The sequence below is a fragment of the Lampris incognitus genome, chromosome 8 (genome assembly GCF_029633865.1).
Source record: "Lampris incognitus isolate fLamInc1 chromosome 8, fLamInc1.hap2, whole genome shotgun sequence".
NCBI classification, from domain to species: domain Eukaryota; kingdom Metazoa; phylum Chordata; class Actinopteri; order Lampriformes; family Lampridae; genus Lampris; species Lampris incognitus.
In genome coordinates, this window is record NC_079218.1 from 40799655 (window position 1) to 40812784 (window position 13130).

Below are 13130 nucleotides of genomic sequence, written 5' to 3' on the forward strand. Positions count from 1 at the left end.
AGAACTGATATAAGGGGTTTGGTTACAAATTCAGGCCAAAGATGAGAGGTTTAGGAATAATACACTACAATGTTACACTATGCATTTTCCCGTGGCGGTCTATTCCGTTGCCTACCAACACGGGGATCACCGATTTGAATCCCCATGTTATCTCCGGCTTGGTCAGCTGTCCCTACAGACACAATAGGCCGTGTCTGTGGGTGGGAAGCTGGATGTATGTATGTGTCCTGGTCGCTGCACTAGTGCCTCCTCTAGTCAGTTGGGGCGCCTGTTCGGAGGGGAGGGCGGACTGGGGGGAATAGCATGATCCTCCCACGTGCAACATCCCCTGGCGAAACTCCTCACTGTCAGGTGAAAGAAAAGAAGTGGCTGGTGACTCCACACGTATCGGAGGAGACATGTAGTAGTCTGCAGCCCTCCCCGGACCGGCAGAGGAGGTGGAGCAACGACCGGGACGGCTCGGAAGAGTGGGGTAATTGGCCAAGTACAAGTGGGGAGAAAAATAGGGGGAAGAAAAAAAAAGCATATTCATACAGCTCTGTTCATCGAAAAGGTGGTTTGGTGGCTAAGTGATCAGTACTGCTTCCTGAAACCACTGGCGAACCACTGGTCATATGTCCAAAGACATGTTAGGGGAATTGTAAATGGTATGTGAGCTGTTAATTCCTTTTTTCCTCTCTCCTAGCCAATGAGGGCCATCCCCCCCCCACATCCTGCTCACACTGCCGACTGGCCCCCGGTGGAACACTGACTCTGGGTGTGGCTCACGTTGTGGTCAACGGAAAACTCCAAATCGAACGATTCAGCCGCCTGAGGGGCAGAGTATCTTTGTTCCGGCTATGGGGGCAAGCGAGAGCCAAACAGGAAGTGATGTCACAATATTGCACCGAGGGGGACCTGGTGAGGTGGCAGGAGAGCGATTGGGAAATTAAGATTTGCTCTCTTGCATCTGACCCTGCTCTGCAGTGTGGTGAGATAAAGGAAGACACATGTTATGTTAGACTCAACGTGCTTAAGATTGTGTGACTATTTCTGCAATTTAAGTTTTAAGATTTAGCTTCAAATACTCCGAGCCTTACATATAATTCCAGGACATATTTTGATTCAAAGGAACACTATGACATATATATATATATATATATATATATATATATATATCAACACGGATACAGGAAAAAAGATTTTAATGCATTGCAGTATGTACATATATATATTTATATATAATATTATGATATAATAATATATAATTATATATATATACAATATTATGATATTATATATATATATATATATATATATATAATATTATGATATATTATTCAAAGGAACATCAAACATCATGGAGAGACACATGTACAGGTTTTCATGCTTGCCAAATACTAAACCAGCTGATTTCACTAATTACTTCTTCTCTCGTTAAGTGAAATGAAATGTTGTGGCGACTTGATCAAATGACAGCAAACTTAATTTGATGCCACATGATCGCCCACCAAGGATTTATAACATCTCTTTTTACAATACTGTGTGCCACAGTAGCTTAAATTTCCCCATAACTTCCCTCTCTCCTCTTCCTTTCTTTACTTAGTCCTACATGCTATAAAATCATCCTATGTGTAAAAGTCAGTGATTTATTCAGTTTTTTATGAGAAATCATATCAAACATTTTCCCCTCTCTCTATGGGAGCCTACATGGCTGTTCGTGTTTAATGGTGTTGGCTCTCAGATTAAATATTGACCTTTGGCTATGCCAGCAAAGTAAATATCAAAGCCAGTGTGTGATCAATAATTTAAAGGGCCAGAGGAAGCGGCTCACAGCAGCCGGAAGGCTTTTATGATGAGGCCGAGTGACAAATCATAAACTCATCATGCTTTCCACTGAGGAGGTCTTTTTATACCAAGACCTCATTTTCACCCTAACCTTGGTCTTAAGATCTTAAAATAAATCTTAACCTTTAAAATGTTACACAAAAAATTATATCATATATATATATATATATATATATATATATATATATATATATATATATATATATATTGGAATATAATGGTTCCTGGCTTTGTGGTTTGGGTGTGAAAGTGAAAGCCCTGTCAAATCATTTTACCTTCCATTGACAACAGGTGACAATGTTATGGTTATCTTTTGCTATTAAATCTAATGAACAAGGTAATCTGCAATGATATACTATCGCTATGAATGTCAAAATAATTTTTCTTTAAAGTGGTTATCTATGATTATTTAAGTAGAAAAAAATGCCTTTTTTGATATTTCCCCCACTAATATTTTTGGAGTAACAGCCATTCGATGTGGTAGCGTACAGTAACTTATCTATGTGCTATTGTTTCAAAAGTAACAGCAGTCAAATGTAATGGTGGCCATGCAGGAGAAATCTCAAGTCCGCCGAAGAAAAAGAAAAAGAGACATTAGCTTTAATTAGATTTAATTGGCTGTTTTATTTATTGTCTCCCGTTCTTAAAGAGACAGGCACCATTAGGCCTACACGCCACCACAGTACGAATATACGAGTATGATGAAAATAGAAAGGTACAGAGTGTAACTCATAAAAACCAACACTACTACTTTCGGCTGCTCCCATCAGGGGGCGCCACAGCGGATCATCCGTTTCCATCGCTTCCTGTCCTCTGCATCTTCCTCTGTCACACCAGCCACCTACATGTCCTCCCTCCCCACATCCATAAACCTCCTCTTCGCCCTTCTTCTTTTCCCCTGGCAGCTCCATATGCAGCATCCTTCTCCCAATATACCCAGCATCTCTCCCCGTCAAAATCTAATAAACACCAACGCTAAACATTCAAATGACTAAATATGAATTATAAGGGAGACATTTGGTTCCTACAGATACATTTGGGGGCATCCGGGCAGGTTGAATCGAGCCCGTCTTCCCACCAAACGCGAGTCTGGCCGCGGGCTCGAGTACGCGAACCCGTGACGATCGGCTTGTCCTCCATCTTCTGACTCAACAGAACGCCAGGACGTGAGGGACGCCAGGCCAATCTCAACGCCGATAGGCTTTCGCGACACCGTGTCACGCGAATTGCTCGCTCAAATTGAATATTATCAATTCGCGCGTGGCCAAGCAGGGAGTGAGATTTACGGTAGTTGAATTTCAGTAATACACACAGGAATACACAATACATACCACAACTGCGTTACAGTACCTCTGGTTGACGAAAAAACACACTCCCCCCTCCTCGACTCTTCCCGGTAATCTCCGGTGACCGGTCAAGCCGAAACGGGCTACCAAACCCCCTCATCGCCAGGTCCTCGTCCGGGTCCATTTCACTGTTTCAGTAAAGGCAAGAAGGCAGGTTTCTTTTATGTCACGTCTGAGTTCGGCCCCCGCTTCCAGCTCCTCTACCTTATGCCTGACACACTGCACGTTGGATAGCAGGACTCATGGGCGTTTCTAGCCCATTTTTGGGGGTGCTGCAGCACCCCTAAATTGAACCCCAGCACCCCTAAAATTGAAGAGATTTTTTAGTTTTTATTTTTGCTGTATGTCCATGTTTAATAAGCTGAAGAAATGTCAAAACCATATCCAGTATATGGTTTAAACGTAATATTTTGACAACAAAAATACAGCACCCCCCCATGCTTCGAAAATGGTTTGATCCACCCCCCCAAATTTATCTTGCCTGGCCGGCCAGCACTCTGGACGCTCAGCACCCCTAAAGCTCGAATCCTAGAATCGCCCCTGGCAGGACTGTTGGCAGTGGAGGAAGCCTGTGACGGTGGTCGAGACGGAGGACCTTCAGTTTCCGGCGTACCCCTCCCCTTCTTCCGCTTTTCCGACGAGAAGTTTTTTTATCCGGATCAGAAAGGAGCCTGTGGCTGAGAGTGACTCGACTCTCGGACCCGCCATGATGTCCTTCCACGCCATGACAATAGAAGCCCAGGGATGTAGCGTTATCACGCGTAAAAGTGCGAAGAACTGTGTAAACGACCCTATTGCCCACATCCCGAGTCTCTGACATAAACTCCACACACATGCGACGATAAAGAACAAATTAAAAACGGTTAGGTAGACTGCTTCCGGGTCGCACACTGAGACGCGCCCCACAGTGGCGTATTGGCCGATTAGCAAGAGCCCCGGGATAGCTGATTAGCCCAGAGACGACAGACTACGAGATGGGGATTTCCACACCGCTACTTTATTCTGTTGCGCATACATCGACCATCCAATGTCAGGTCTCCACGGCACCACGTTTACCGATCATACCTGAACCGTAAAAGATAAACATTATAACCTGCACCAACTCGCTGCGGTGAGAGCTCGCTCTCGTTGACGTCGGTCGAACGGCTTTACGCTAGTCGCGACACAACAAAACGGAAAGGAGGAGCCACCCTGTGGCGCTACTCGGCATTGCATTTGTATTTACCGGACTGTTACAACTTGCAAAACCTAGTCTTGGATAGAGTGCGCTTCAAGTTCAACCAATCAATCCAGCTGCATTTTTACAGCGCCTCGCTAGCTGCAACAGCCACTCAAAGCGCGTGAGCTTTACTTGTACATTTAAACTTGTTTTGACATTTTATAGTTTTTGCAAAACTATCACAATAAGGCTGGTATGGGCTTACATTTGAAAAATTATTAAATTTCTTTATTATTTCTTTATTAAATTTCTTTATTATTTTAATTTATTATTATTTTCTTATTATTTTAATTATTTCATTATTTTATTCCCTGTGATGTCCTGGCGGCCTGTCCAGGGTGTCTCCCCGCCTGCCGCCCAATGACTGCTGGGATAGGCTCCAGCATCCCCGCCACCCTGAGAGCAGGATAAGCGGTTTGGATAACGGATGGAATGGATTTGTGTTTTATACGATCGCGCCCATTTCAAATTTAACTGGGAATTTCAGTGTGAAAATTAACTATTGTGAACACCACATGATGCCAAATCCACCACCACTTTATGTCCTACATAACATCTTGTTTTCCCCCATGTGGTCTGCAGACTGGTCAATTTATGAAGTCGTTTTTGTATTCCGGATTCTTCGTTTTGACGGAAAAGACATGGACAAAAACATAGCTGGGGACCTCGCCCATGTCTGGGTAATGTCAAATGAGTTTTTTTTCTTCCTTTCACACAAATCTACACATATTTATTTTGTCTGTTTGGGTGACTGCACTGTGTAATACTTTGTAGATGAGGAACTGACTTCATGTTACCAAGTTGTGTGTGTGTGTGTGTGTGTGTGTGTGTGTGTGTGTGTGTGTGTGTGTGTGTGTCTTGGGCTTTTTTCTTTCTTTCAAGTTTTATTCAAATATGGGGTCATTACTGAACAGCACTGGCTTGAACCTTTACACCTTTACTGCACCATTCAGAACCAACCAATTATAAAAGCAAACTCAGCCACCTCTAGGAAATCTTAGTTTCTGAACTATATTATCTTTTACCACTATCTATCTTTCACTACATATGCCACCAAGTGATGCATTTGAACTGGATGTGACCGCATGTCAGAGCGGCGGTAGTAATGTTGCCTGTTGTTGTTTGGTCGCTGTAGCTCAAGGAGATGCTGCCAGACAACATCCGTTTATACAGAGTGTCTGTGTCGGAGAGAAACAGGTAGGAACAGATTCCAGGTCAGTACATTTACTGGATTTGGTTATTCATTATACATACAGTATGAATATACATTATGCTATAGCACCTGCCAGCAGCGTAGGAGGCTGGGCTTGGAGTGAATTAAGTCCTTTTCTCAAACCTCCAACACAGGTCTGCTGATGGCAGCCTCGGACCGACGCCTCATGATGAGAGACTGGTAAGATGATATGTTCATGATTATGTTTGGAGGGTTATCATCTCCAGGTGTTTTGCATTGTCTATATGTTGTGAAGTTAAATCTTGGGGTGTCTTGTGTTCCTCAGGTCAAGTGGGTGAAGCCTGATGTTGACCAGTAAGCTGTTGTTTTATTTGCCTTTTCTATTTCTCTCAGAACTCTCAGAATTTGCCAGACCTGAACCTTGAGACCAGATTTGAGGAAGTTAAATTTTCTTTATGATTAATAGTTTATTTTTTTCACAATAAACTATGTATGTATATATATATATATATATATATATATATATATATATATATATATATATATATATATATATACGTATTTCATTTACAAATAACATGGATATGAAATCAGAATGTGATAGAAACGAAACAAACACAACCAGACCAAAAATAAATAAAAGATAGGCGAGACATCCTGAAATAAGAAGAAAAAAAACCCAAACAAAAGAAGGAAAAACATGACTGTGATGCGTGGAGTGCTTAAAAGTTTACAGCATTGCTTGTCAACAGGTATTCTAGCCAAATGTATCTCAGTTATTTGCATTTTATGTGATTATGTTACTGTTATTTTTATGAGCTGGAAAACACCATTAAACGCTCAATATATAAGAATGGTACTGCCCCCATTTCAAGTGATATTCCTCCACCTTATCAAGCAGCCTATATGATAACTGTTCTGACCAAGAGACCAAGAGAAGTGTGCCACAAAGAACGTGCTGGTGCAGAGGAGGCTTTCCATTCTTTGACCACAAGTTTCCGTCCTAACATAAGGGCAGTCTGAATCCAGTCAGCAAGCGGTGGAGTCAAATCACTTAATGCAGAGGGGTCAACCAAAATAAACAGACTGGAAGAGAAAGGGATGTCTAGGCTGGTCATTTTTTTAAAAATCAATATGTATAGCAGACCAGAACTCCTGTATTTTTGGGCAACTCCAAAGCATGTGTACTAAAGTACCATCTTTGTCAAGACACCCCCAGCACTCTGAGCTGTCCACCAAACCCACTCTAAGCAGCCTAGATGGTGTCCAGTAGACTCTGTTTATAATTTTGAATTGGATCAGCCTTGTTCGCAGTTCCCTTGACATCTTTTTCCCATTCCTAAGTATTCTTCCTCATTGTGCCTCTGAAAATGAAACCTTTAAATCAGTTTCCCATGTCAATTTTAGGGTCATTATATTGGAATCTGAGGCTGTAAGGATCATAGAGTAGTAGACAGAAGCCTCATGACCACATCCAAAGAGCTTAAGAACCCTCTCTAGAGTGTCACCACTAGATGGGGCAATTGACGGCGAGCCGAAAATTTGTACCAGCAGGTGTCTTAACTGCAAATACTTCCAAAATTGAGTGTGTGGTAAGTTGAATTCCTGCCTAAGTGCCTCAAAGGATTTTGATGTTTCTTCGTGATACAGGTCGCCTAGGACTGTGATACCTTTCTGAAACCATGACTTCCAGAGGAAGGGGGATTTATCTATACAGAGCTTGAGATTTAGCCAGATCCCGGCGGACCGATGAAGAAAGGGATCAAATTTAAGGATCTGAGCTATTCTCTTCCAAACCCACTGAATATGGGACAAAATAGGATGTGACCGATACTGTGGGGCTAGTTTGGCTGTGATATAGTTCATGGGTGTAAGAGGAGTGCAAATGCTGCTCTCAAGATGGAGCCACGGGGGAGCTCTCTCCGGGGGCAAGGACCACAGTGCCATATGCCTAAGAGTGAAAGCATAATGGTAAAATAACAGGTTAGGCACCGCAAGACCTCCTCTGTCCACTGGCCTCTGCAGTTTTCGCAGGCTCATTCTTGGGCGTTTATTTTCCATAAGAATTTATTACAAAGTTGATCAAATTGTTTAAAGTAGTGTAGTGGGATTCAGATCGGGAGAGCCTGCAGTAGGCAGTTGAATTTCGGAGCACAATTCATTTTAAGGATGTTTGCCTTGCCCCACATAGAGAGATACAATGGAGACGAACACTCTATATCAGCCTGCAGTTTGTCCAATAGGGGGTCAAAGTTGATTTTAATCAAGCCAGACAGTAGGGAGGAGAACGTTACTCCAAGGTAATTGATGCCTTTCTTAGGCCAAGCAAAAGTGCCTGATTGGAAGAGGTTTCTGGGACAATATGGCGTAGGAGGAAGAGCCTCAGACTTTGTCCAGTTCATTTTATAACCTGAAATGGACGAGAACTTGTCAATATTTTAAATAGGGAGGAAAGAGAGCGTTCAGGATCGGACATAAACAAAAGAATGTCATCTGCGTACAACATCAGTTTATGACATTTGTCACCAATTTGAATGCCTGGAAATGTAGGTTCTACGGATAGCCACTGCTAGTGGTTCTAGTGCGATGGCGAAGAGCAGAGGGGAGAGAGGGTCCCCCTGCCTGGTGCCTCTTCCGAGTTCAAATGAGGGAGAGATTATGCCGTTGGTGAGCAAAGATGCCTTGGAATGGGTGTATATGAGACTAATCCAATCTATGAACTTCTTGCTCAAACCAAAACATTCCAGGGTGGAGAGCAGATATTGCCACTCCACCCTGTTGAATGCCTTTTCAGCATCCAGCAAGATGGCAGCCATAGGAGAGGTGTTATCCTGAGTAGCCCATATAATATCTACAATCTCCTAATGTTGTTTGCTGAGGAGTGGGAGCGTATGAAACCGACCTGTTCAGGATGGATCAAAGAGGTTACAACCCTGTCCAGCCGATTAGCTAAAATTTTAGATAGTATCTTACTGTCACAGGAGATCAAACTAATGGGTCTGAAATTTTTACAATCTAAAGGGTCCTTCCCTTCTTTTGGAATAAGGGTAATAATGGCCTCTGATAGAGAGGGAGGAAGTTTTCCCTTCTATAGAGCTTCGTTATAGTAGGTGTCTAATATAAGGCATAAGCCTTATAGAACTCAGCCGTGTAGCCACCTAAACGTGGTGCTTTACTTGAGGGTAGGTGCTTGATAACGTCAGTTATCTCTTCAATAGTCATAGGTGAATCAAGATGTTCAAGCTGGTCCTCTGACAACAATGGAAGATTGAGGGTTGACAGAAATGAAGTAATGTAATTTTTGTCCAGATCTGACTCAGAGGTGTAAAGTTTTACATAAAAATCTCTAAAAGCCACATTTATCTCCTTGGGATCAGACAGACGATGCCCATCTTCCCTCCTAATGGCTGGAATAGTGCTCATTGCTTCTTTCTGTTTAATGTATCTGGCGAGTAGTCTACCAGCCTTATCACCCTTGAGGAAGTTCAATTTAATGAAAGTACAGCCATGCAAAAAGGGTTTACACCTGCATAAAAATGGGTTATTCTAAGTACACTAAGCACCATATACCCATAATGTTGCAGACAACCCCTGTAAATCTGGAAATCATTAGTTTAATTTTCTGTTCAAAATTTTCCATTTTATCAAAGAAGACAATTCATGAACAGAGAGGACATGTTGTTAAGAGATGAAGCTCTGACGGCAATCCATGTATCCTATATGTTGGATGTGCACATGTAGGTTTTGAGGTAGGGGACAGCAAGAAGGTTCTGGGTTTGAGCCCCGAGGTCGCCCAGACTTGGGGGTCGTCCCGGTTTCTCCTCTGTGTAGAGCTTGCATGTTCTCCCCGTTTCTGCATGGGTTTCCTTTGGGTGCTCTGGTGCGTATGTGGGCCCTGTGTGATGGCCTGGCAACCTGACCAAGGTGTCTCCCCGCCTGCCACCCAATGACTGCTGGGATAGGCGCCAGCATCCCCGTGACCCCGACAGCAGGATAAGCGGTTCGGATAATGGATGGATGGATGGATGGATGGATAGACTTGATTGTTAAACTATCTCTGTGTACATTTGCTTCTATTGCTTACTGATATAGTAAGGCAGAGCAGAGCAATGTACCGCAAAGCCATAGGGGGAAAAAATACCAAAAAACAAAACAAGAATAGGTAAGGAATAGGTAAGGAAGTTAAGACTGGTGCGAGGCATGATTCAGTGGGACAGGACTTGATGCCACATGATTTGACCCCACAGTGCTGCAAAGATAACAGGAACAAGCTTTACCTGCCCCCCACCCCTCCCCGTTCTCTCTGATGCTCCTTCAGGTTTGACTGCCTGATTCACATTAATGTGATTCCCAGCCGAGATGTGGCGACTGTACAAAAAGAGGTGTATGAAATCTTACAGATCCCCCACGAAAAGCCTGATCTGCTGCTAAGGGTTGACCCAAGTACACTATACATCACCCCGATTGGTAAGAAACTACTGTGTGTGTGTGTGTGTGTGTGTGTGTGTGTGTGTGTGTGTGTGTGTGTGTGTGTGTGTGTGTGTGTGTGTGTTAGAGAGAGAACGAGAGCTTTGACCTTCATAACCAAGCCTTTAATGTTCCAATTCTTGAGAGAGAGAGAGAGAGAGAGAGTAGGGTGTGTGTGTATGTGAGAGAGAGAGAGTAGTGTGTGTGTGTGTGAGAGAGAGAGAGAGAGAGCGAGAGAGCGAGTAGTGAGTGTGTGTGTGTGTGTGTGAAAGAGAGAGAGTAGTGTATGTGTGTGTGTGTGAGAGAGAGAGAGAGAGCGAGTAGTGTGTGTGTGTGTGTGTGTGTGTGAGAGAGAGGGGGAAAGCGAGTAGTGTGTGTGTGTGAGAGAGGGGGAAAGCGAGTAGTGTGTGTGTGTGTGAGAGAGCGAGAGAGAGAGTAGTGTGTGTGTGTGTGTGTGTGTGTGTGTGTGTGTGAGAGAGAGAGAGAGAGAGAGAGAGAGAGAGAGAGAGAGAGAGAGAGAGTAGTGTGTGTGTGTGAGAGAGAGCGAGAGAGTAGTGTGTGTGTGTCTGTATGTGTGTGTACACACGTGTTTATCTTTGTTGGAAGTGGGATTCATGCCCGCTTTGTGGGCGGCTTCCCTTCAAGAAGAAAAAGGAAGAAAAGAACAACAAAAATGTGGCTATTATTCAGACAAGTGCTCCACTGACTGCATCAGTGTTAGATAAATACATTACCACTTGGCTGAACCTTCTTGCCGGGCTTCAACACTGTTCGCTGGATCAAACCTTGATATATTACCTTGTCAAAATGTAAAGCTCACAGTACAGTCAGATATGTTTTAAGTGTATTGCGTTAGTCACACACCATGGTCTGCATATCAGACTGAAATGGCTTTATTTGGTGCTGCAAATATGTTTCCCTCACTACTTCTGCACTGGCATTTTTCCATCTTTTATAGCATTGCAACAGGCCCTCCTGCTGTCACAAATGTGGCAGTTCTCTTTAAAATTACTTTCCATCGAATCAGATTTTGATGCTATATTCAAAACACAGTATTCAAAACGTATTCTGAATAAACATAAAATAAATGAAGATGTATGTGACTGTCCAGTCTCCACAATTCAAGAAGGAACTACCCGGTTTTGAAGGCTTAAACAGGAACCCTGTTGCACGTAAATGATACGTGAAAATGTGTGAACGAGGCTGGGTTCAAAAAAGTGAACCTCTCCTTTAATCGGGGCTTTGATTCCAATCAGCTCACAGACAAATGTAGGGGTTTTAGTCTGATGACGTGTGTGTGTGTGTGTGTGTGTGTGTGTGTGTGTGTGTGTGTGTGTGTGTGTGTGTGTGTGTGTGCATTTATATTTTTGTGTGTTTCTAGAAAGAATATTGTCACCTTCTTAAAATAATGGCCTAAGTCATATTTTCAAGTTTTTCAAAAAACAGAATAAACTGACAAATTTTGTTTCAGTTTCAGTTTATTCTGTTTTTTGAAAAGCTTGAAAATATGACTTAGGCCATTATTTTAAGAAGGTGATGAGAATAAACTGAACTGAAACAAAATTTGTCAGTTTATTCTGTTTTTTGAAAAACTTGAAAATATGACTTAGACCATTATTTTAAAAGGTGACGATATGAATAAAGACAAATTCCAGTTACTTTGTGAGTATTGGGTTGAAGAGAACTGTCCTCCCTCTCCAGAGTCTTTCACCAGAGTCACCATGGCTCCACCTGCTACAGTGACAGAATCTCCTGTGGCCACAACCCCCACCTTTAAAAGCACCACATCACCTTCTACTGAATCCCAAACCACCACTTCAAAACCCAGTCACATAATGAAGACTACTAGGGCTGCTGGCACTAGCTCAAGTACCATCACAGCAAGTACCATCCCAGCAAATACCATCACAGCAAGTGCCACCACAGCAAGTACCACCACAGCAAGTGCCACCACAGCAAGTACCATCACAGCAAGTACCATCATAGCAAGTACCATCCCAGTAAGTACCACCACAAGTATGATCCCAGCAAGTACCACTACTGCAAGTACCATCCTAGCAAGTAGCAGCACAGCAAGTACCATCACAGCAAGTACCAGCACAGCAAGTACCATCACAGCAAGTACCGTCACAGCAAGTACCATCACAGCAAGTACCACCACGTTAAGTACCATCACAGAAAGTACCATCACAGCCACCATTTCTACAGCAGCTTCTGGTAACATCTCTGGTCAGTCTTTCAATGAAACACTGATTATGCTCTTATAATATTTTCTCTGAAGATGATGAATGAAGACATTTGATTTGAACTGAACTGAATATAACTCAGCTATTAGCGTAAGAGTAGCATCTTTTATGGCTTTTTACAGAAAGTCAATTTAAGATGAGTAGGTCACATTATGTTTCTCGTTATAAGTGCTTCTAATTTTCCCCATTCCACATGTACTGTACTTGCCAGACCTGTCTTTCACTCCACACATTTCATAAACGGCATTTCAGAGTAACTAGATCGATTGCTTTTTTTTTTACACATATAATTAAAAAAAAAAGATACAATGTATAATTTGGAAGAAAATGTGTAGGAGAATTACCTAAAAACCCTCAAGGGTCTTGAAAAGTAGCATTCTCCAGGCAGCATACTACAGGGAACAATTACAGCAATGCAGTATGCACAATTTGTATGTATCTATCAACAATTCCAGACATAGCAAGAGACGGAGACACAGTTCAGCACAGCACCCGACAACAATGCATCCCATAAACACCCATGTTACAGCGATACAATGAATCAGTCATAGTCATAAGACACACACACACACACACACACACACACACACACACACACACACACACACACGCACGCACCAAGAACTATCATTCATGATACATGCAAGTACACACAAACACTATCATTAATGTCTCAGTGTCTCGCCCTCTTGTCTCTTCTCTTAACAGAGATGTATTTTGAGGTGAGGCTGAACGTGACCCTAACAGCAGACTGTGATCCAGAACTGCCTCTTTTCATTTGGGTATGTCTCACAAAATATACCATTTGCGAAATTATAACTGATACAGCAATTCACCAATCTGTGCTTGGC